General features: G+C 38.9%; 1 long non-coding RNA gene across 1 annotated transcript; it reads left to right on the top strand.

Moving 5' to 3' along the window:
* The first annotated feature begins 9,728 nt into the window (after positions 1 to 9,728).
* LOC115899054 lies at positions 9,729 to 25,973 on the top strand. Its single transcript, XR_004058656.1, has 3 exons — positions 9,729 to 9,916; positions 12,069 to 12,224; positions 23,441 to 25,973. It is a non-coding gene; the product is annotated as an uncharacterized LOC115899054 (long non-coding RNA).
* The last annotated feature ends 527 nt before the right edge of the window (positions 25,974 to 26,500 follow it).

The following is a 26,500-nucleotide window of genomic DNA, read 5'->3' as shown; positions in this document are numbered from 1 at the left end:
AACATTTACCTTTGCAATGCATGATTATGTTTTGTTTCATGGATTTGACATAGTTCACTGCAATAAGACTAAAGGAAAAGAAATATAGTTCACTGCAATAAAACCAAAAAGATTAAATGGGCCAGGCATGGTGGCTTACGCCTGGAAGCCCAGCACTTTGGGAGGCCGAGGTGGGCAGATCACTTGAGGTCAGGAGTTCAAGAGAAGACTGACCAAAATAATGAAACCCCATCTCTACTAAAAATAGAAAAAAGTAACTGGGCATGGTGACATATGTCTGTAATCCCAGCTACTCGGAGGCTGAGGCAGAAGAATTGCTTGAATGGGGAAACGGAGGCCACAGTAAGCCGAGTTCAGGCCACTGCACCCCAGCTTGGGCAAAAGAGCAAGACTGTTTCAAAAAAAAAAAAAAAATGCTAAATGGGAAAAGGGGTTGGGGAGAAGAGTGTGGTGTAAGTAAGAGAAGCATGATGGGTGTTAAAGAAAACCCGTTGATCATATCAATCTTTGTAATGAAGAAATGGCCATATAGTCAAAATTCTTTATGTTGCTTCTTTTTGAAATTTGATTTCTGCTTGCTTTCCTTTGCTGCTGCTTATCCTCTGGATGAAAGCTCACCAAGTGTGCTGGTAAGACACACTCACAAAATAACTACCTGCCTTCACTGTATGTCCAAGGACTCTTGGTGGTATTTGAGTGGGGGTGAGTGGAAGTGAGAAACTTACACTTTTTCCTAATTATTTTATTTTCTTTTTCCCTTGAGACTACTACTGGTAATACGGCATCTATATAATCGTCTGGTAACATTGACAATAATGTTTGACAATAAGGGTTAAAGTGGAGCTTAGGAGAAAGAACAGTGATGACTGTAAGAACTCATGGACTTTGTCTTTGATGGTTAAGTTCTGAAATTAGTACTTGAAAGATCAGAGCAGAGATATCACTTTAAAGAACTGGTTCTCAACAAGATGGATTTTGTCCGTAGAAGATATTTGGCAATGCCTGGAGATATTTTTATTGACTTACATGTTCTTACTCGTTCTTCCTTCTCAAATTCCTCCTTCTACTCTACCCTACTCCACCCCAAGCCAATCCTATTTTCATTTAGTCTTATTGAAGTGAACTATGTCAAAATCATGAAACAAAATACAATCATGCATTTCAAAGGTAAATGTTAACAGGACACACAGGAGAGGGTATGTATGTGCTACTGGCATTGGGGCATAGAGGCTAGTGATGCAGTTAAACATTCTACAAGGCACAAGACAGCCTGCCATAACAAAGAATTATTTAGTAGAAAATGTCAATAGTGCTAAGTTTGAGAAACTTTGCTTTAAAAAGACCAACTGGCTTTGAAATTAGTGAGTCTTGACTATAAGGGATTAAAGGTATTAATATATCATGAAAATTGTCCTGATTAGAGTAATGAATTTAGAATGTTTTTAAAAGATAAACTTTGGCAATACCTATCCAGGCAGTGTTCAGGGGGAGCTTTTATTCCTTCAGCAAATATTATTGAATGCTTACTGTGAGCCATACTACATTCTAGGAGTTCAACATGAATTATGGCATTATTGCATGTCTTCTTCCTTATTAAGGAGATGGACCCATAAGCCCATTAGACCTGCTATTATCAAACATTCAAATAATAAAATTAACTGCATCTGCTTCCCATTCTGAGCCTAGGTTTACCAAGCTTCTTTGAAAATTTTGTTTCCATGAAGCATGTGTCCAAAAAAAGATTGTACTATTTAGGCCAATGCCCCTATTCGACTGACAATTACATTTATCTGCGTGAAGTAACCCATTAGCATTATTGTCATATAGGTTTGTTTTGCATTAATTAGCATTCCTAAGTTTTATCACTCTGAGATATTGGTGAGATCCAGTTTTTGGTCCTACATGGTTGTGTGCCAGTGACCCCAGATAGTGAGCAATTTTCTGAGGTACATGTGGTATGTGGGCCTCTGTGAATGGCAATCTTATTTTTTTCTAGGGTCCTACTCTTTTTCAGCATGTTCTTTAATTGAACTTCTAACAGTAAATTTTTTATTCTTAAGAGGAAAATAAAAATAGATTAAAACATTAAACTTCTTAGTACTTACATACTTCCTTTTAGGCATGTTGTTAACATTAATTTTTTGATGATTGAGATTTGTATAGCTTATTGCAATCATGAGCTCAATAATTTTTATATAAAAAGGTATTACCCAGCTCAAAATAATGCCTTTTTTCCCTCTAATTCCTGCAGCATTTAGTGTTGGGATATTTACTTTTAGACTTAATCACATTCTGGCTTTTGTTGCTATTCAAATTTGTGTGTATTTAAGTTACAATCAAGGTGGAATGTCAACTTCAAGAGTGCACAAAACAGGGTCTGTAACTTCTTGTGAACTTCTAGGACTTTCTTTATACTGGGTACCACCTAGGTACTCAGTGAAATTGGCTACTGTTTACTCAGCATCTACCAGGCATCGAGTGCTTTGTAGAAATTCTCTCACTAGCATTGAATGCATTCAGATTTATTATGTGTTTTGGAGATCTGCATATGAGTGAAATGATTCAGATTAGAGTTTAGAAAAAAATGCTTATTTTATATAAAATGAATATGACTCCATCTCTATCTCACAATCTGCAGCAGCCAATTTTTTTTTTTTTTTCTTTTCTTCTCCTATCTCCAGATTTCCCTTTGGACCCCCAGGGTTATTTACTTAGTCTAATGAGACTGTCCCAAGTTTCTATCTCCAGAAAATTGAGAGAATTGGCTGAATGGCATCATTCTGAGTTGCTATTGCAAATGTTGCTGCTTTTGGTGTTACATCTGAAACCGAGGTGAGTCTGGGCAGACCAGAGCAAACATCCTTTCACTGAGATTGCAGCCAGTCCACACAGTGGTTCCTCAGAGGGCTGCATCAGGGTGGAAAGTCATCAGCCACAGTCTGTGTTTAGAACCAGATGTTTCTTACTAGATTTCTACAAACAGGAACACAATCTCACCCTAAAAGCACTGCTAAAGGAAACTCCAACATTCAGACAAGGTAAGTCCAATAAGCCACAGGGTATATTCCAACATCTTGCCCCACTGGCTAGTATACCAGAGATACAGAGAGAATTACCACATCTCCGACCACCCCCAGAGACCTGGAACACTTGACTCTTCCTACCCTCTTCTGTCCCAGTGCATTACTTTAGGAAGAGTCTAACTTGATTGTTACTTTTCCTTTGAAAGCATCTGAAAAAAGAGAATGCTTATTGATCGTCACCTTTCAGATTTAATCAGTTTGTTAGAGTGAGAACCCAGTTTGCTGCACGTTTCACACACTATTAGACAACAGCAGGGTAGCCACTGGAAGTACAAAGGGAAGATCTACCAAACCCATTCTGGCTTATTTTAATGCAACTGTGAATAAGCCTTGGTTTTAAAACAAAAGATGAGCCTGAGACAAATGCTCAAGTGCAAATGCAAAAGTGAATAGGACATCAGAACAATAGGCAAAAACCTGGACCACACAGGGAAACTGGGATGTAAACTCACTCTAAGGAAAGGGGTCCTTTAATATTCAAGAAAGAAAAAGAAGGTCAATATTGCTAAAATGTGTTGAGCAATGACTAGAGCAGCAGGAGATGAGATCACAGAGGTGGAGATGAGCCAGATAGTGCAGGGGCTTCTAGGCCATGGTAACGGTTTTGGATTTTATTCTAGGTGTAATGGAAAGTAATGGGAAGATGTTCACCAGGGAAGCAACATGATCTAATTTGCATTTTGTAAGCAAGTCAGCTTGCTCATAAAGTTATATATTCTACATGAAAGCAAACTGATTCTTGCTTTCATGTAGAATATAGCATTTTTGGTAAAAGAATGATGCATGGGCAAATAGAAGGAAATTTCAGCAGCCCAAAGTAAAGATGATAATGGCTTAGACTACCATGATAAAGAATGGAAAGAAATGGTTAGATCTAAGATATATTTTGGGGCTGCTGATGAGATTAGTTTGGAGTGTGAGAAAAAAGGTAACCATTAGGTTTCCAGCTTGAGCAACTGGGTGAGCTATTGTGTCATTTGCTGATGAAGGGAAGATGGTGGAAGAACATATATGGTGGGGAAGCAAAAATTCTGTTTTGGACATGTTGAAATAGAAATGAGTGCCATTTTTAGACAGAGAATTCAAGGGAGAGGCTGGAGCTGTAAAAATAGATTTTTGAGAATGAATATAAAGGTTGTATCTAAAGATTTGAAGAATGAACTCACAATGAGCAATTAGTTAGGCAAGAACACCAGAACAATGTAATGCTACAAAAGAAGAAGATGCTTCAAAGGGAAGAGAGTATTACAGTAGCTGTGTGCTACTGAGGGCTTAAGGGCAGAGAAGTGACATTGGATTGGACGTGATGGAGATTATTGATGATCTTACTTAGAACAATTTCTGTGGAATGGTGGGGACAAAGTCCAGTTAGATCAAATTGAAGAGAGAATAGGAAGTGAGAAAATGGAGAAAATGACTTTTGACATCACTTTGGATGTTTCTCTTGGAAAGGAAGCAGAAAAATTAGGTTGTAGCTGCAAAGGAGGTGTGAACAAGGGAACATCTCTTTCTCCATCCATCCATCCATCCATCCATTCATTCATCTATTTATCCATCCATTCTTCCATTATGTATAATAATCCAATTAACAGATAGGCAGTAATTATATACATCAAGTCCTTGAAAAAGTCAAGGGGATAGGGGATCCAGAGCACGAGGGGACAGTCATCTATGAGCAGGAATACCTTATCTATTGGGAGAGGAGGAAAGGTAGAATTTACTAGTAGGAAAGGTATATTTAATGGTAGGAAAATGAGGGCGTTCCCATTGCATTCTTTCTTCTTGCTTAATGAGGTATGAGGTCATTATCAAATAATGAGAGGGATGGTCAGGAGTGTCGTGTATTTGAGAAGGAAGAAAAATGTGTGAAATAGTAATTTGGATAGTAGGGGGACAGATATACCAGAAAGGTGTAGTGCAGTGCCCACCAGTGTTGAATGTCCATTTAAGATTTGAGATCATGAATGTAACAATGAAATTTTTTAGCTTTATTGTGTGTTTTCTTCATTTCTGAGTTAGATGCAGAATACGCGAGATGCTGTATTTAAATAGGGCCAGGGCTGGGTGCCGTGGCTCATGCCTATAATAGCAGCACTTTGGGAGGCCAAGGTGGGTGGATCATCAGGGATTGGGAGTTTGAGACCAGTCTGGTCAACATGGTGAAACCTTGTCTCTACTAAAAATACAAAAATGAGCCAGGAGTGGTGGTGGGCACCTGTAATCCCAACTACTTGGGAGGCTGAGGCAGGAGACTTGCTTGAACCCAGGAGGCACAGCTTGCAGTGAGCTGAAATCGCACCATTGCATTCCAGCCTGCAGCCTGGGCAACAGAGTGAGACTCTATCTCAAAAAAAAAAAAAAAAAAAAAAAAAAAAAAAAAAAAAAAAAAAGCCAGTACTTTTGCTGAGTCCTACAGAGAGAAGAAGGTGTATAAGAGCAGTGGTGTAACGGAAGTGTGGGCAGTAGGGGTGGTCTGCCACGGAGCAAAGTTTTTCAGCATTGGCAATATTTAGAATCAGCAGCATGTGGTAATAATAAACAGCATTTGGACTTTTAGTTGGTTTTATTATTGTTTTAAAATTCTCTTTAGGTAATATACCCTTTATTGCCTTCACCTGAGAAGGATGACTCCTACTATGAACCCTGCCTGGGCCACTATAAGGGAGTTACGAATATTTACAGAGAATGGAAATGAGGATTATGCTGACTAACATGGAGTCCAAAGAGATGAATAAATCTACCTCCATAGGCTATTCCTTAATTTAAAAAAAATCCTTTCACGTTAGGTACCCCTCATACTTATAATCCTATCTAAGAAACGTTATCTCCATTTTACAAATAAGGAATGGAGGAGGTTCACAGATGTCGTGTAAATTGCTCAGGCCAGTGGATGAGCAATAGGCATGGTTGTAAAAATCTAGATTCTTTTCATCCATGGCTTTTGTGCTTTTCTCTCCACTGAGGTACCTTTCCTCAGCGAAGGAAGTCCTTTCATTTTTCTCATGTAAAAAAGCCACAGGCTATCATAGGATAATTTATGATTACTATCAGGATTGTTGGTTAAGTAAAAGAATGTGAGGCTGGTAAATATAGTTTATTTATATAAATACACAATAGGAGACTTTATCTGTTTAATATGTGATCCAGAAAATAGAATTTTGTAAAGCTGATGATGAACATTTTACATCTACTCAGGGTTACAAGGTAATCAGTTCTATGTGGCCCTCTCTGATAAGCCATTTCACCTCCTTCCCCCTAAGAGATGGTGTTTAGCGTGTGTGTGTGTGTGTGTGTGTGTGTGTGTGTGTAGCAGGTAACATCTGCAAAACTTCCTTGTACACTTGTGAAACAATGAATGTGGAAAAGCAAAAAATATCTTATTATGATGAAAATAGTTTTGGTCTTGTAGATTCCTTGAAAGAAGAGTCTTAGAGAGCCTCTAGGGTTCTTCAGGCCACACATATATCCTAGAACCACTGCTCTAAGATACATATTGAGTGGAATTTTGTGGTTGTATATGAAGGACTGAATGATATGCCATCCTGAAATATGCTGGGTTGATATATTGACTACGTTGAGTTGAAAACATTGCAGAAATGATAGTTTCAGAAAGGTCTAGCTGACCTCTCTCTTCCTGCAGGCAGCAAGCCATAAAGACTCCTCTGGGAGGAGTACCTTCCCAGTACCAGGGCTAGAAAATAACCCTTATCACCAGAGACTGGGAACTAGGGGCTACAATGAGCCTTCATATACTTACTGTCCCTAGCCAGATTTTCTTTGTCCTGTCATTTCTTCTCAAATTTATCATTATTTGTCTAAAAAGTATAGAAGCATCTTTTTTTTTACCACTTCTTTTGACTTTACTCTTTTGTGAAGTCCCCATTACATGCAAAACTAATAAAATGTGTATGCTTTTGCTTTGTTAATCTGCCCGGTGTCAATTTGGTTTATAGATTCAGTTGAAGGGCCCACATAAGAGCTTAAAGATGGTTAGAGGTGATCTCTAACTCCCCTAATTATGGTGAGTACATCTTTCACACACTTCCAAACATTTCCAAAGTGCTTTTGTCAACTTAAACTCCCATCAGTAGTTTGTTAGAGTTCCCATTCCTCTTCATTTTCACAGACACTTGGTATTATCAGTCTTCTTAATTTTTCCCTTAACTTTATGGGTTTTAAATGGTATATTACTATAGCTTTAATACATCTTTACATAAATACTAACAAAGTTGAACATGTTTTCATACATTTGTTATCAATTTAGGTTTTTGTTTCTATGAAAGATCTGGTCATTTTCTCATTTTTCCATTTTGTTGTTTGTCTTTTTAAAAAGCTTTATTTAGGTATAATTGATAAAAATATTTCTATATATTTAAGGTATACAACTTAATGTTTTGGTTAAGTATACATTATGAAATGATCATCACAATCAAGCTGATTAACATACCTATCACTTCAGAGTTACCCCCTTTTTTGATGAAGACACAAGATTACCTTCTTAACAAATTTCAAGTATACAATATAGTATTGTTAACTATAGTTAGCATGCTTTACATTAGATCTGCAGAACTTACTCATGCTGCATGAGTGAAACTTTATATCCTTTGTGTTGTCTTTTTTCATACTGATTTTATAGATGTTCTTTATATATTCTGTACTGTCTTTGTCAGTTATATGAGTTGTAAATTATTTCTTCTACTCTGAGCCTTATCATTTTATTATTTTAATATTGACTTTTAATATTTTAAGTAATTGAATGTAAAATAAAATTTTACAGTTGTAGATTTTTGGGTCTTATTTAAGAAAATATTTTTTACCTTGAAGTTATCAAGGAATTTTAAAATATTTTCTTCTAAAGTTTGTAAAGTTTGATGTTTTTATATTTAGTTTTAAAATCTACCTGAAATTTACTTTTGTGTATGGTTTAAGGTAGGGACCTTGTGTGAGTGTGTGTGTGTGCATGTGTGCATGTGTGCCTGCATTATTTATTGAATAGTGTTCTTTGCTTCCTTCCTATATGGCAAAATATCATTACAGAATGGCATACAGCCCTCTATTGTTGTATATATAAACATTTCTATTCTAATTTGTTTTATGTAAATTGATGCCTCTATATGTTACATATTTCTTATCTAAAAAGATTAGTATTTTTGTGTATGTATGTATTTATTTATAGTTAGGTCTTTCCCTAGATACTGTGTCTATGATTCACTCTAGACGGCAGCCTGGGTGCTATTGTTTCTTTACAAAAAATTATTATTTTTATGGATACATAGTAGGTATAAATATTTATGAAGTACATGAGATATTTTGATAGCGGTATGTAATGTGTAATCATCACATCAGGGTTAATGGGATATCCATTACCTCAAGCATTTGACCTTTTCTGTGTTATGAACAATCTAGTTGTATTCTTTTAGCATTTTAAAATGTACAATAAATTACTTTCAACTGTAATCACCCTATTGTGCAACCAAATACTAGGTTTATTGATAGATTGATTGATTTTTAATTTTTTAGAGAAAGGGTCTTGCTCTGTCACTCAGGCTAGAGGGCAGTGGCAGGAATATGGCTTACTGTACCCTCGAGGTCCTGGGCTCAAAAAATCCTCCTGCCACAGCCTCCTGAGTAGCTGGGACTACAGGCACATGTCACCACTCCTGGCTAATTTTTCAAGTTTCTTTTGTAGATATGTGACTTGCTATGTTGCCTAGGCATAGGTATCAAACTCCTGACCTCAATTGATCCTCCCTCCTTGGCTTTCCAAAGCACTGGAATCACAAGTGTGAGCCACCATGCTCAGCCTTTAAATAGTAGATCTTATTTATTCTAACTATATTTTTGTCCCATTAACAATCCACTCTTTCCTTTCACACCATCCCCCACTACCCTTCCCAGCCTCTGGTAACCATCATTCTACTCTCTATCTCCATGAGTTAAATTGTTTTCCCACAAATGAATGAGGACATGCAAACTTTGTCTTCAGTGCCTGACTTCTTTCACTTAACATATTGTCCTCCATTTCCATCCATGTTGTTGCAGATGACACGATCTCATTCTGCTATTATGGCTGAGTAGTACTCCACTGTGTATATGTACCACATTTTCTCCACTGTGTTGATAGAAACTTAAGTTGCTTCCTCTATTGTTTCTTGAGGAAAGGTATAATTCAAAATATTTTGGAGGTTGAATCAATACTGAGGCCTGGGAGTCAAATTACACAATTGAATAAAATACAATTAATTAAATATTTCTGACAAAGGTTGACACTATAAAGTGTACCATAGGCATGTATTAACTTATTTCAATGAATAAATAAAATTATCTGAAGAAGAGAAACCCTGGGGGTGAGATTTAGGGCATTATATTTAGATAATAATATTAAATTTTTTATTTGCATTAATACTTGATGAAGCCCTCAGTAAGAGGCATTCAGCATAATCCCTCCAATACCATTGAGCATTCTGAGACATTCTGTTACCTAGAATGTGACAGTCAAGTGAGAAAGTTGGAACAGCCTGTTTTTTTCTAAGATAATAAAGGTATGAAGAAAAATGCTCAGGAACATTTGGTTCAATCTCAGTCAGGAACACTGAGATTGTTCCACTGATTACTTTGTTTTATTTGTTCCCTCAGGAGTCCACCTTTAAAAAATCTTTCAGAGAAGAAGTGTTTTTTCCTTCACTTCAGGAATTCTACATGAGGGAATGTGTGGGAACAGAACTGGATCACAGAGGCTCCAACAAGCTGCATCCCCCTCTCCACACCCCACTAGGTCCTAAGACTCTTGAGGCACACATCAGACTCCCAAAGTCAGGAAGTGGGGATGTGAGGTAGTTTGAAAATTCTCCCTTGGTAATTCTAATATACCTTCTTTCACCTTACACTATCTCACTCCCTACTCCCTCCTGAAAAATCACTCTTCTAATGCCAGTAGTTAACAACATAACTCTTCTATGCTGAAAAAGGAATGCAGTTAAAATCTTTAGGAATTTATGTTGGGAAAAGGTGCTGGGCTGAAAAATGTAGCCTTACATATATCTGAATATATATATCATAGATTTTCATTAGACCTAAGAACTGTTTTAAATAGAGTTTATATTTCTTTAGGAATACATCAAGATGATGGGCAAGTGCATGTGTTCTTGGTTGTCCTGGGAGACCTAAATGTGTGCTTCCACTGCAACCACTTCAGCTTCACTGAAGTAGTGCAGAGCTGAATGACTTGGATTCCGAACATACCGGCTCATTCAGCTAAGTGAGACATATTAGAAATTAACATACATATTTGCACTTATAGACTTAGCCTAGTAGATTTCGATGCCACCTGGAGTTACGCTTACATTTTTTTTCATTCTATTTATTGTAGTTGATAAGATTCTGCTTTATACACAGTCCTTTTTGACACTGAGTACCATTGCTTTTAATATGCAAATCTGATACTTTCACCTTATCACATATACTTCTTAATGCAAAGAAACTGATTTCTGATACTTTTTGTATATTGTTCTCAAATGAACAAATGACATTTAGACCTCTGGGTGCTGTATTTTCCTTTCCTATTTGTGAAAGAAGTCACTTTAACAATTCCTTTTCCTTAAAGCTACTGCTACAAGTTAATGTAAAGAACCTCTATCAGCACACTCTTCTTAAATTCCTTGATCATTAGTTGCATTGAATAATACCTCTTGCCATAATCACTCTTTCTCAGTTATTAAGGATATCTAAAATACAGGATAAACTTTTACCACAAACTTGGATTAAGAAGGTGAATTAGCCCAAGTATCTCAGGGTGTGTTTATCAAATATTAAGCTTGTAGGCAATCAGAACTCTTAAATAATCTGTGACTGTCAAATTAATGTAAATAAACAACAATCTTTATTCTCCCACAGGACAACATTCAAAACTGTGGAATGGTGCATCATATTTCAAGTCTCATAGCTTCCCTTTTGTCTTCACTTCCATCCTCATCAAGGTCCTTACTAGAAGCATCTCGGTCATTTGTTCCTCTCCTGAGGCTTGTTTTCATGCGCTGTTGACACTAAGACTTGAGGCCAGGCAAAGAACCTCCTCTGAACCATCCCAGCAGAACTGCCATTGTTCTGTGACCCTACTGGAGGCCACATAGAGACCATTAGCTGCCTCTCACCTTCCTTGTTCTGTACCTTTAAACACATGACAACTCAATCCCCCTCCCGCTACAATCTCCTTTTCCATTTTTCCTTAAATTTCTGAGATGGTCCTTGAGAATTTCTCTGTAGTATATTTTTCACTTCAGTCCATTATATACTGAGGTAGTTTTCCTTATGGTGTTTTAAATTGAACATGGTAAACATAATGTCTAAGGATAATGAAGAAAAAGGGAGAAAGTTTTGCTTAATCTACAGACTGATGACTATGGAGATTTCATTTTATAACATATAGCAAAATAAGGAAAATTCCTAAAGTAATTTAGAAAATAAAATAGAAAGTCTAAATTAATTTCATGGTGTAACAAAAAGTTTAGACTTTGATAAAAGTCATCCCAACACCACATCCTTTAGAATATGGGACACAAAATCTATTGGAGAAAGGTCAGTTCGAATTTACACAGAGCTTAAGACCCCAACTACTTTTTATTTTGATGTTCAACATCGTTAGAACATCTCTCATCACCGAAATGAGAGATGAGGAATTCAGGAGTTTGAACTGGTGACAGCCTCTCCTGGGGCGGGGTTAGCTCTAGGCATTGTGTATGTCTGACTCAGCCACTATAGCATTGTGTACATACCTTGGGAGTAATGACCGAGACTTTAAATATAAAATAAAAAGCTGTAACACTGGGAGGCCACAGCTACAGTAACTTGGGACAAACATAGCTGAGACTAACCCTGGGAGCTGAGACTTTGCTTTTCCCTGTACACTCTGAGAAGCTACCATCTGATCAGAAGAGATATCACTGTTGCAGTGAATAAGGTCAGCATGTAATCTTCCTGTTTTCACAGCAGCACCATACGGCAGTGACAGCGCCTTCTGCAAGAAGAGAAACTCTAAACCGATTACAACAGTATCATTTCTGTGTTGAACCATAAGTCACTGGAAACCCACTGCAACCATGCTTCCATAATAGTAGCTGGAATCTCCAATTCTAGAAAGAAAAGGTAATAATTCCTCTTATAATAAAACCTCAAAAATTAATTTCTTCTTATTAGAAAAACTATCATTTATGCTAATAGCACAAGGATAAATTTCCTAAATGAAAAGTCAAATGGAAGGATAATTGTTATCTACAAATATGATTTTTTGTGCCTGTTCTCACGATTTCATATATATATAAATTTTCTTTTGAGATAGAGTGTCTGTTGCCCAAGCTGGATTGCAGTGGCACAATCTCAGGTCACTGCAGGCTCCACCTCCCAGGTTCAAGTGATTCTCCCATCTCAGTCTCCCAAGTAGCTGGGGCTACAGGCACGCACCACCATGCCCGACTAATTTTAGTATTTTTTGGCAGAGACAGGGTTTCATCACATTGGCCAGGCTGGTCTCAAACTCCTGGTCTCAAGTGATTGGCCTGCTTTGGCCTCCCAAAGTATTGGTATTACAGGTATGAGCCACCATGCCCATCCTTATGATCATATGTTAATTTGTAGACAACATGTAAAATCAAATCATAAATCAACTTCTTTACGTAGAAAAAATACTAAGGAACAGCAATTTTCTTCACTGGGTGAAAGGATAGACAGAATAACTTCTAAGGCATTACTAATTAAGTAAGCTAAACATTGGGCATGAAATTTATTGATTTCTATATCTTTATTAGTCTCTGAGAAGACTTGCTCAAAGTGGGAGACTCCCTGGATTTGAGACTTTTCACTTTGGTTACAAGATCCCTTATAACATTAAGCGTTACCACCACCTGGCCAAGTACTAGCTATAAAAAGTCACAGTATTTTCTAATTAGGGGTGCTGTAAATGCTCAATAATTAATATGCAGCAGCTGTCTGCACTGGGAGTTGCATGGGGTGGTTCTTGGCTTGTTGGTTCAGGTCTCAATGTTTAGATTCAGTAGCATCAATATAACTTGCCATCACAAAGTACTTCCAACTATATGCCATGCTCCTTCCCACACACATGCTGTCTAGCTTGAGGCTGCTGGGCAGGCATGTGTGTCAACTATTGATGACAATTCACACAAACTTTGTAAAAGAACCACTTTTTCTTTCCCCTTAAAATAATGTTGAAGTAACATACATGTAGTTTTGAGGAGGAGGCAGGCACATTCAAGCTCATGGAGAAGACTGATAGCCACAGGTAGGTACTCGTGAGAAGTGAATGTAAATCATCAGACAGAACATACTCAGGAGGCACTGTCTAGCATAGGTAAGCATTGCAATTGTTATTTAATATGGGAAAAGCATAAGAATGAAGCCTGACAGATATGGCCTTAACCAAGTGATCAAAGTTAAAATCACCAGAGATAAATCACATTACTATCATCTGTCCTCTGACATGATGCAATGAGAAAGATGCTTCACCTAGTGGGGTTCTTTGTAGAAATTCATAACCTCAGTGTAATAATAAGAAATTGTGAGGCAAATGCAAAATGAAGGCCATTCTACAAAATGCCTAACCAGAACTCTTGAAACCTCACTGTCACACACTGTGACTTTAACAGAGAAGTATTGTTTCTAAGGGTGAATGAGCAAATTCGAAACATGGTGAGGAAGGAATGGAGATGGCAGATTCTTTTAGTAAGGGAATGAAGAAATTGTTAGAATTATTAAAAATCATAACAAAAATATCACCACTCTTTGTAACACTACATAAGAAGGATTCTGAGCCATGAAAATGACTGTTCTCAAAATATATTCTCCCAGTATACCACTGCCATCCTTAAAAGATGAAGGCAACTATTCTTTAAAAGCCCAAAGGATCATGAAGCTCAACACTGGGATTTTAAAACAAAATGCTGAAAAAAAAAAAAAAAAAAAAAAAAAAAACTTTAGAGAGGCCACTAAATATTCTAGGTAGCCTCTTTTAAAGGAATTGACCTAGTATGATGCTAGTAAACCATGTTTATGCTCAGTGAACTTTGTGGATTCCCTAAGCTGTTTTTTTTCTGAATGTTATGTTCTGACATCATGTAAAATATGTGTAACAAAAACACCGAGGGCAAAGAATCAAAACAATTTGGACAGATAACATCTTTGAGACAAGCTGATATTGCTTGCGTTTGAGAATTACAGAGGGAAGGAAGATGAGATGGGTCATTGGTGTCTTCCCACAACTTCATAAATCTGCTGACAATTGCCAAATTTGGAAAGTCAAGTGAAAACAGATGGGCAGAGTAAGAAAGATCAGAGGATATCTTTGACAGTCACTTCTGGTAAGAGCTCTGGGAAATCTGCTCATCTGAAGTCTAGACAATGTGATACAGAAGGTTTTGTGCCTGATAATTTTATCTGAAGTCGGGAAGGAAAAGAAGCCCCTACTAAATCTTTGATAAATTGTCCTGTCAGTGTGTTCACAAATTGCGGAACATATTTCTTTTGCCAGCTGTGCAAATGTAATATATGAGAGGCCATATATTAGTTTAAAGTTACAATTCAGTCACTTCAGAGACTCTTTGGAATATATAAACACTATACCTGTTTCTTTTCTATTTTTATGATTGGCTGGATGACTCATTTTTAGGCTAGCGTCCAAGCTAGACTGAAGGTGAGTTGTTCACTAGTTGACACAGACTTTAGCACTGGAGAGAACTTTACCACTGGAATGAATCTTGGCAGTAACTTGCTAGCTGAGGAACTGTGGGCAAGTCAGTTAGCTTCTCTAGGCCTCAGCTATCAGAGGAAGACAAGAGTGGGTTGAGTGTTGTGTGTAAGACAGATATAGATATCAAGAATGATACCAGTTTTTTGACTTGAGCAACTGGAAGGATAAAGTTGCCATTCATAGAGGTAGTGGTTTGAGGCTGGGAATCAATGTTTGGGGTTGGTGCTCAGTGTTGGCTATATTAGATGTAAGATGTCTATAAGACACCCAAATGAAAAGGTTAAGTAGGCAGCTGGATAAGTTTAGAAAGAGGTTGGTAGAGAGATAAATATTTGGGAGTTGACAGCATATAGATAGTAATCAAAGCCATCACTAAGAGACTGAGTGCAGGTAGAAAAGAGGCATTCTGAGGATAAGACATTGGAGACCAAAAGAGGAATCTATAAAGAAGTGGTAGGGACAGAATTTGGAGTGTATATAAGACAATGAGAGGTGAAAGGAAAAAGAATTGGCGATGTTGAATATACATTTTAGGAGTTTGCTGCAAACAGAGCAAAGAAATGGGGCTGTAGCAGGCAGTAAAAGGGGCAGGAAACTTTTTTGTTTTGTTTTTGGCTGTGAAAATAGCAATATTGGTGAGCGGATAAAAACATTTCAAATGTTTTTGCATCCAGGCAGTATGGCTCCAGACAGCATGCTTTTAATGTTGTGATCTGCAATTCTAGTATGATAGGATATACATATCCAGCATGAAAGGAAGGATCAGTGATAGAGGACAGGAAATGGAGAAATGCTGGGAAAAGTCCTTGGGCAGCCACAGAGGAGGGGGATCTCATTTAGTTCTGCTAGGAATAGAGACATTTCTAGATTTTTAACTGGAGAGAAAGAAGGCAATATGGGCACAGACAGAATTAGGTGGATTGTTGTGGTGGGGGACATTCTCTTTTAAGAGAATCATCTAAGAGTAAGAGTGAGAAAGAGCTGTTAGAAATTTGAAAAGAGGGCTGGGTGCAGTGGCTCACGCCTGCAATCCCAGACCTTTGGGAGGCCGAGGCAGGCAGATCACGAGGTCAGGAGTTCTAGACCAGCCTGGCCAACATGGTGAAACCTCGTCTCTACTGAAAATACAAAAATTAGCCAGGTGTGGTGGCACATGCCTGTAATCCCAGCTATTTGGGAGGCTGAGGCAGGATAATTGCTTGAACCTAGGTGACGGAGGTTGCAGTGAGCTGAGATTGCACCACTGTACTCCAGCCTGGGCGACAGAGAAAGACTCTGTTTCAGGAAAAAAAAAAAAAAAAAAATTGAAAAGAGAAAAGCAGTTAGGAGAGTAGCAGAGTGAATAATTAGGAGAATACGATATCGTTGCTGGGCAGCTCTAAAGGCCCTCTCCAGGTAGTGATTAGAACATACAGAGGATTAGTTCTTTTAATTTATGTAAACATTTCAGCCTTCCACATCATCTAAAGAGCTTTCAAATAATTATAAGTCTTGAAACAGCAATGCTCTACTGAGACTAAATTTCTATCAACTTTATCACTTGTGTTAAAGTATACATTTGATCTGTACTAGAGCTAGAAATATAGTTAGAGCTCACGCATTGCAGTGGGCACCATGCCTTGTCTTCAAGGTCAAAGACTAAGAAATACTTGATATAAATCATTTCTATTTGGATATGAATTAAACATTTCCAACTAAACACATCCCAAACAGAATTCTTTCATCTGTTTTCCTCATCCTCCAGCCTTCCTGCCTCCTCTCCCATCTCGTTCTGAAGCTCCTCAATCTCAGCAAATGTTACTACCATTCATTCAGTTGCTTTAGCCAAAACACCTGTCAATATACATTCAAATTATTTCTCAAAAACTCTTCCTTCTTTTCATTCTCACTTATATTACCATGACTCAAAACACTCCACTTAGATTACCATAAACTCCTAACTGATCTCTGTGCTTCTACTTGTGGCTCTGCTACAAGCCACAAACAAGGCAGAGTGGTCCATGTCACCCTGTTTGTTTATTGCCCTCCAGTGGTTTCCCATCGTGCTTAGAATAAAATCTGTACTTTGCCCACATGGCCATGTCTGAGCTTGCTTTTCTGCCTGCTAACTTCAGCATGTCCCACATACACGTCGTTTACTAGATTTTAGCCATACAGGTCATCTTTTTTTTTTTTCTTTCAGTATTTTGTACAAATTAAGTGCATTCCTGTCTCAAGGACTTCATAACTATATTTCCTTTGCACAAATCCTAATCTCTCTGCTCTTTGCATAGCTAGTTTCTTCCAATAGTCTTCCAAAGACAATTTTTTTCCCTCAGCTCAAATGCTATTTCCTCAAAGAAATCTTTCCTGACCATTCTATTTCCTGGTCCTACTAGAAAGAAGTTAGGACAGGAATCTTGTCAGTTGCTAAAACAGTGTCTGGTACATGAGGGTCATCCAGGAAATAATTTGAAATGCTAATGAAAAGATGAAAGCAACACATGGATACTTTGTGCCTTTCAAATTTCTTATTTGATTTATCTGTCAGGAAACTATCTTGTTGAGTCGTGAATGAGTGGTGGATGATTTTGTTGAACTGTAAATCATAGAGTTAAATGTAGGCTCTCTGGGACTCTACTGCCTGGATGCAAATGACTGGCTCTGTATAACCTTGGGTGAGTTACTTAACCTCTCTGAGCCTCATCTGTAGAACAAGGTCTAGTGATAGTAATGCATACATATAGTGTTCTTTTAAGGATTAAATGAATTAATTTAACATAGTGCATGGCATAGTAAGGACTCAGTAAATATTACCTAATATTAATTTTTAATTCATGAATAACTCATATTATTTCCTATTCAAAAAATCAGTAGCTGAGAGAAAATAAAAAATGATATAAATAGCTTTTCATAGATATTTGAATATGCTGCATGTTAGGAAATAAGTGAATTTAAATTATCTTAAAAGTTCCCCTTTGATGAAACTAATATATTTATGCAGAAAAATCATTGGCTCAATAAAATATTAGCAAGTCAAATCCAACAATGTGTAAAAAATTATATACCATAACCCAGTGGGATTTATTCAAAGTATGAAAAACTGGTTCAGCATTTAAAAATCAGTTTATGTAATTCATCACATCAGCAGGCCAAAGAAGAAAAATGGCATAATAATATCAATAGATACCAAAAAAGCACTTGACGAAATCCAACACCCTTTCATGATAAAAACTCTCAGTTAAATTAGAAATCGAGGGGAACTTCCTCAATTTGATACATAAAGAATATTTACAAAAAACTCTACAACTAAAATCATACTTAATAGTAAGAAACTAAAAGGCTGACCACTAAGACCAGGAACTAAACAAGGATGTCCCCTCTTAACACTCCTTTTCAGCATCATACTAGAAATCCTAATGAAATTAGAAAAGAAAATGAAATAAAAGTATACTTACTGGGAAGGAAGAAATAAAACCATTTGTTTGAAGATGATATGATTGTCTATGAGGAAAATTCAAAAGAATCAACAAAAATCCTCCTGGAACTAACAAGGGATTACAGCAAGGTTGTGGGATACAATGTTAATATATGAAAGTTAACTGCTTTCCTACTTACTGGCAATTAGTAAGTGGAGGTTGAAATAAAAATGCAATATCATTTAAAATAGCATCTAAAAAATACTTAGGTATATATCTAAATCTAAAAAAATGCACAAAATCTATATGAGGAAAACTAAAAATATGATGAAAAAAATTAAAGAGGAACTAAATAAATGGAACACCATTCCTTGTTCTTGGATAGGAAGACTTAATACCATCAACATGTCAGTTCTCCCTAACTTTGATCCATAAATTCAGTTCACTTTAAATCACAATCCCAGCAAGTTATTCTAAAGTTTATTTGGAGAGGCAAAAGACCCAGAATATCAACACAATATTGAGGGAGAAGAAGAAAGTTGAAAGTCTCACACTACCTGACTTTAAGATTTACTGTAAAGATACAACAATCAAGACAATGTGATAGTGACAAAAGAATAGGCAAATAGACCAATGCAGCAGAATGGAGATCCCAGAAATAGACTTACGTAAATAAAGCCAACCAATCTTTCACACAAGAGCAAAGGCCATACGATGGAGCAAAGATAGTCTTTTCCACAAATGGTGAGCAAACAACTGGACAGCCACATTAAACAAGTGAGTCTAGACACATACCTTACACAAACATGAAATCAAAATGGATTACAGACCTAAATGTAAAATGCAAAACTATAAACTCCTAGAATATAATGTAGGAGAAAATCTAGATGACCTTGGATATAGTGATGACTTCTTATCTATAACACCAAAGACATAATCCATGAAAGAAAGAATTGATAAAACTGAAATTCATTAAAATGAAAAACCTCTTCTCTGTGAGAGACAATATCAAGGGAATGAAAAGACAAGCCACAGGCTGGGAGAAAATATTTGCAAAAGATATATCTGATAAAAGACTGTTATCCAAAACACAGAGAACCCTTTAAAACTCAACAACAAGAAAACTAACAACCCAACTAACGAATGGTCCAAAGACCTTAACAGATACCCCACTAAAGAAGATATACAGATGGCAAGTAAGCATGTGAAAAGATGCTTCACATCATATGTCATCAGGGGAATTCAAATTAGAACAACAATGAGTTACCTTTACACACCTGTTACAGTGGCTGAAATCCAGAACGCTGACAACACCAAATGCTGGAGAGGATGTGGAGAAACAAGAACTCTTATTCACTGCTGCAAAATGGTATAGTCACTTTGGAAAAGGGTTTTCTATTACGAGTTGGACACTTTCCTACAAAACTAAACATACCCTTACCATAAAACCCATAATCATTGCTCCTTGGTATTTACCCCAAAAAGCTGAAAATGTGTGTCCACACCAAAATCTGCACATGGGTGTTTGTGGTACCTCTTTTCATAATTGCCAAAACTTGGAAGCAAGCAAGATGTCATTCAGTAGGTGAATGGATAAATAAGCTGTGCTACATCCAGACAATGGAATACTATTCATTGCTAAAACGAAAAGAACTGTCAAGCCATGAAAAGACATGGAGAAAACTTAAATTCATGTTACTAAGTGAAGGAAGCTAATCTGAAAAGGCTACACACTGTATGATTCCAACTACAATATAACATTCTGGAAAGGACAAATATACGGAGACAGTAAAAAGATCAGTGATTGCTAAGGGTTAGGGGTGAAGCAGGAAAGACTAGGCAGGGCACAGAGGATTCTTAGGGCAGTGAAAATACTCTGTATGAAGCTGTAAAGGTAGATACATATCATTATGCATGTATTTAAACTCACAGAATGTACAACACCAAGAATAAGCCCTAATGTTAGCTATGGACTCTGAGTGGTAATGATGTGTCAGTGTAGGTTCATTACTTGTACCAAATGAAGGGGAAGGCTGTGGAGGCAGGGTGTATATGGGAAATCTCTGTACCTTCAATGCAATTTTGCTATGCATCTAAAACTTCTCCAGAAGAGAGAGTCTAGTAAAAGAAAAAAGATTATTGACTCCCTGACTTCAGCTTTAAGATGAATTCAGTGTAATTTGTTGAAAACTCTAATGGTGTCTGGCAATGTCCCATAAAAGGCCAGTCCATAAAATTAAACTGATGATTAGGAAAACCATTTGGAAAATATTGTTAAAGCTTCCAATGGAGAAATTTTTCTATAAAGGCACATTTATCTTGCTCAAAAGAAAGTGCTTGAGAGAGGCTTATCATACAAACTGACTAGGTTTAAAATGTTAACATTCTGTGAAGAAATAATTGCGTATGTCTTCTTAAAATTTGTTTTACTATATGTAAATCATTGTTTTAAATTGTGCAGGGTGAATTAGGGCTTTTTTTTAAGAAAAGAAAGTCATTAATACTAGTCATCAGAATGTTACTACAAATCTCAATATTAGAGTAAAACATAATCATTAGCTTTCGGCACAAACTTGTTTTCAAAATAGATTCCAATTTCAAAATTAAAGGGAGAAGAGAAAGCTAAAGCTTTGTCACCAGGGGAGGCTTCCAGCTTACTTGGGTTTTATTCTTTTTCTCTTTTGAGAATACAAGAAGAAAAGACCTGAGGTATGATTTAGGACACAACCCTTGGGCAAAAAGGATTTTCTATTACAAGTCTATATTGAAATTCAAGTGAGCTCGGAAAGTCAATGCTTATTTTCTGAAAAGGCAGACAAAATGGTTCCTGGTAGCCTGCCCAGCATTCAGACTCTGACCTCAGCCCTACAGCAGAGCAGCCTCAAGTCTCAAGAGTACTACAGGTGGCAGACCAAGCTCTACTTAGCTGAATAGGTGTTGAAGAGGTTTGCAGCAATAGGCATTACCACATTCAGGACAAAGGAAGCAGGAAGAAGATGGTAACTATGCAGAGATTTCCAAGCAATTGAAAATAATCAAAATGTATATAAACTTTCTTAAGTTCAGTGGTACCTAGTGTTGATATAGGAGTTAAGAAGAAATCACTTAGGCAGATAGTAAGGGTATGGGAGTCCTCCATAAGGCGTTCCTTTTTAATGAAAAGCAGCTCAAAATCATTTTCTAACAAAGAGCAGCATGTAAAGTCAGGCTGTAGACATAAGACAAGCAAGCTGGGAGCTTTCACAGGTGAATGCCAGGCAGAAACTAAGGACTAGACATGTTCAAGACGGCGGCTCCATCTTCCCTTCTCTTTTTAGCCACGTATACAGTAAGAAGCAGACAAGATGGTGCAGATCAACTGCACTCTCTTCTCCAACCTCTCACTATCCCTCAGCCTCTTTCTCCTTTCAATCTTGGTGCCACACTTCAATCTCTCCCTTCTCTTAATTTCAATTCCTTTCATTTTCTAGTAGAGAGAAAGGAGACATATTTTATACTTGGACCCAAAACTCCGGCTCTGGTCATGGACTCAGGAAGGCAGCCTTCCCTTGGTGTTTAATCATTGCGGGGATGCCTGCCTGATTATTCACCCACGTTCCATTGGTGTCTGATCTCCATGGGGTGCCTGCCTTGATCATTCACCCATGTTCCCTTGGTGGCAAGTCAATTGCGGGGATGCCTGCTTTGGCTGCTCCCCACCCCCTTCTCCGTGTCTCTACCCTTCCCTTTAAACTTGCCTCCTTCACTATGGGCAACCTTCCACCCTCCATTCCTCCTTCTTATCCCTTAGCCTGTATTTTCAAGAACTTAAAACCTCTTCAACTCTCGCCTGACCTAAAATCTAAGCGTTTATTTTCTTCTGCAATACTGCTTGGCCCCAGAACAGACTCGACAGTAGTTCCAAGTGGCCAGAGAATGGCAGTTTCGATTTGTCTATCCTACAAGATCTAGATAATTTTTGTCGAAAAATGGGCAAATAGTCTGAAGTGCCTGACGTCCAGGCATTCTTTTACACATTGGTCCCTCCCTAGTCTCTGCTCCCAATGAGACTCATCCCAAATCTTTCTTCTTTCTCTCCTATCTGTTCCTTCAGTCTCCACCCCAAGCTCTGAGTCCTTTGAATCCTTCTTTTCTATGGACTCATCTGACCTCTCCCCTTCTCCCCAGGCTGCTCCCTCGCCAGGCCAAGCCAGGTCCCAATTCTTCCTCAGCCTGTGCTCCCCAACCCTATAAATCTTTCTATCATCTCCCCTCCTCACACCTGGCCTGGCTTACAGATTCATTCTATAACTAGCACTCCCCCACTTGTCCAGCAATTTCCTCTTGAAGAGGTGGCTGGAGCTCAAGGCATAGTCAAGATATATTTGCCTTTTTCTCTATCAGACCTCTCCCAAATCAGTCAGTGTTTAGGCTCTTTCTCATCAGACCCCACTAAATATATACAGGACTTCCAATATCTGACTCTGTCCTACAATTTAACCTGGAGTGACTTAAATGTCATCCTAACTTCTACCCTCTCCACAGATGAACGAGAAAGAGTTTTTTCTCTAGCCCAGTCTCACGCTGATAACCACCGGCTTCATGAGCGACCTCCAGGAAGGCATTAGAGCAGTTCCCCGAGAAGATCTCCAGTAGAACTATCTGGCCGATTCCCCAGGTATAGCTAGGCGAGATTACACAGTTTCCTGCCTAGTTGAAGGGCTTAAAAAGGCAGCTTACAAAGCTGTTAATTATGATGAACTTAAAGAAACTACCCAAAGTAAAGAACCCAGCCCCGTTCATGGCCTGCTTAGCGACAACCCTTAGACACTTTACCGCCCTAGACTCAGAGGGGCCTGAAGGCCGTCTTATTTTCAATATGCATTTTATTACCCAATCCCCTCCTGGCATTAGAAAAAGCTCCAAAAATTAGATTCCGGTCCTCAAACCCCACAACAGGACTCAATTAACCTTGCCTTCAAGGTGTACAATAATAGAGTAGAGACACCGTATTTCCGAGTTGCAATTACTTGCCTCCACTGTGAGAGAAACCCCAGCCACATCTCCAGCACACAAGAACATCCAAACGCCTGAACCGCAGCGGCCAGGTGTTCCTCCAGGACTGCCTCCCCCAGGAGCTTGCTGCAAGTGCCGGAAATCTGGTCACTGGGCCAAGGAATGCCTGCAGCCCGGGATTCCTCCTAAGCCGTGTCCCATCTGTGCAGGACCCCAGTGGAAATCAGACTGTCCAACTCACCTGGCAGCCACTCCCAGAGCCCCTGGAACTCTGGCCCAAGACTCTCTGACTGACTCCTTCGCAGATCTTCTCGACTTAGCAGCTGAAGACTGACGCTGCCCCATCGCCTCGGAAGCCTCCTGGACCATCACAGATGCTTTAGGTAACTCTTACAGTGGAGGGTAAGTCCCTACCCTTCTTAATCGATACAGAGGCTACCAACTCCACATTACCTTCTTTTCAAGGGCCTGTTTCCTTGCCTCTATAACTGTTGTGGGTATTGACGGCCAGGCTTCTACACCTCTTAAAACTCCCCAACTCTGGTGCCAACTTGGACAATACTCTTTTACACACTGCTTTCCAGTTATCCCCACCTGCCTAGCTCCCTTATTAGGTCGAGACATTTAAACTAAATTACCTGCTTCCCTGACTATTCCTGGGCTACAGCCACACCTCATCGCCGTCTTTTCCCCCAGTTCAAAACCTCCTTTGCATCCTGTCCTGTATCTCCCCACCTTAATCCACAAGTATAGGATACCTCTACTCCCTCCTTGGCAACAAATGATGCACCCCTTACCATCCCATTAAAACTTAATCACCCTTACCCTGCTCAACGCCAATATCCCACCCCGGAGCACGCTTTAAAAGGATTAAAGCCTGTTATGACTCTCCTATTACAGCATGGCCTTTTAAAGTCTATAAACTCTCTTTACGATTGCCTCATTTTACCCGTCCAAAAACCGGACAAGTCTTACAGGTTAGTTCAGGATCTGTGCCTTATCAACCAAATTGTTTTGCCTATCCACCCCGTGGTGCCAAACCCACATACTCTCCTGTCCTAAATACCTCCCTCCACAACCCATTATTCTGTTCTGGATCTCAAACGTGCTTTCTTTACTATTGCTTTGCACCCTTCATCCCAGCCTCTCTTCACTTTCACTTGGACTGACCCTGACACCCATCAGACTCAGCAAATTACCTGGGCTGTACTGCTGCAAGGCTTCACAGACAGCCCCCATTACTTCAGTCAAGCTCAAACTTCTTCCTCATCTGTTACCTATCTCGGCATAATTCTCATGAAAACACACGTGCTCTCCCTGCTAATCATGTCCGGCCAATCTCCCAAACCCCAATCCCTTCTATAAAACAACAACTCCTTTCCTTCTGAGGCATGGTTGGATAATTCTCCTTTGGATACCTTGTTTTGCCATCCTAAAAAAACATTACATAAACTCACAAAAGGAAACCTAGCTGACCCCATCGGTCCTAAATCCTTTCCCGACTCCTCTTTCCTTTCCATGAAGACAGCTTTAAAGACTGCCCCAATACTAGCTCTCCCTGACTCATCCCAACCCTTTTCATTACACATAGCTGAAGTGCAGGGCTGTGCAGTCTGAATTCTTACACACGGACCGGGACTGCACCCTGTAGCCTTTTTGTCCAAACAACTTGACCTTACTATTTTAGGCTGGCCATCATGTCTCCGTGCAGTGGCTGCTGCCGCCCTAATAGTTTTAGAGGCCCTCAAAATCACAAACTATGCTCAACTCACTCTCTACGGTTCTCATAATTTCCAAAATCTATTTTCTTCCTCACACCTGACACATATACTTTCTGCTCCCCGGCTCCTTCAGCTGTACTCACTCTTTGTTGAGTCTCCCACAATTACCATTGTTCTGGCCCGGACTTCAATCCGGCCTCCCACACCTCACCCCCATGACTGTATCCCTCTGATCCACCTGACATTCACTCCATTTCCCCATATTTCCTTCTTTCCTGTTCTTCACCCTGATCACACTTGGTTTATTGATGGCAGTTCCACCAGGCCTAATTGCCACACATCAGCAAAGGCAAGCTATGCTATAGTATCTTCCACATCTATCATTGAGGCTACTGCTCTGCCCCTCTCCACTACCTCTCAGCAAGCCGAACTCATTAGCCTTAATTCAGGCCCTCACTCTTGAAAAAGGACTATGCGTCAATATTTATACTGACCCCATATCCTGCACCACCATTCTGTTTTATGAGCTGAAAGGTTTCCTCACTACACAAGGGTCCTCCGTCATTAATGCCTCTTTAATAAAAACTCTTCTCAAGGCCACTTCTAAAGAAAGCTGGAGTCATTCACTGCAAAGGCCATCAAAAGGCATCAGATCCCATCGCTCAGGACAATGCTTATGCTGATAAGGTAGCTACAAAAGCAGCTAGCGTTTCAACTTCTATCCCTCACAGCAGTGTTTCTCCTTCTCATCTGGTCACTCCCACCTACTCCCCCACTGAAACTTCCACCTATCAATCTGTTCCCACACAAGGCAAATGGTTCTTGTACCAAGGAAAATACCTCCTTCCAGCCTCACAGGCCCGTTCTATTCTATCGTTATTTCATAACCTCTTCCACATTGGTTACAAGCTGCTAGCCCATCTCTTAGAACCTCTCATTTCCTTTCCATCGTGGAAATCTATCGTCAAGGAAATCACTTCTCAGTTGTTCCATCTGCTATTCTACTACTCCTCAAGGATTGTTCAGGTCCCCTCCCTTCCCTACACATCAAGCTTGGGGATTTGCCCCTGCCCAGGACTGGCAAATTGACTTTACTCACATGCCTCAAGTCAGGAAACTAAAATACCTCTTGGTCTGGGTAGACACTTTCACTGGATAGGTAGAGGCCTTTCCCACAGGGTCTGAGAAGGCCACCGTGGTCATTTCTTCTCTTCTGTCAGACATAATTCCTGTGTTTGGCCTTCCCACCTCTATACAGTCTGATAATGGACCGGCCTTTATTAGTCAAATCACCCAAGCAGTTTCTCAGGCTTTTAGTATTTAGTGGTTCCTGGTTTTACCTCAAACTGCCACCCTTAAGTCTCTCTTTAAGTGGATAGAAGATCTTCAGTGACAAAGTACACTCCAATACTTTCACCCTGATGAAGTCCTATTGTTTACCTTTATACTTACTCTTATTCTCGTTCCCATTCTTATGCCGCCCTCTACCTCTCCCCAGCTATCTCCACCACCCTATCAATCTCACTCTCTCCTAGCCATTTCTAATCC

The sequence above is a fragment of the Rhinopithecus roxellana genome, chromosome 8, assembly GCF_007565055.1.
Source record: "Rhinopithecus roxellana isolate Shanxi Qingling chromosome 8, ASM756505v1, whole genome shotgun sequence".
Lineage (NCBI taxonomy): Eukaryota > Metazoa > Chordata > Mammalia > Primates > Cercopithecidae > Rhinopithecus > Rhinopithecus roxellana.
The sequence above is the reverse complement of the archived record's forward strand: the minus strand, read 5'-3'. Positions and strand labels throughout refer to the sequence as shown.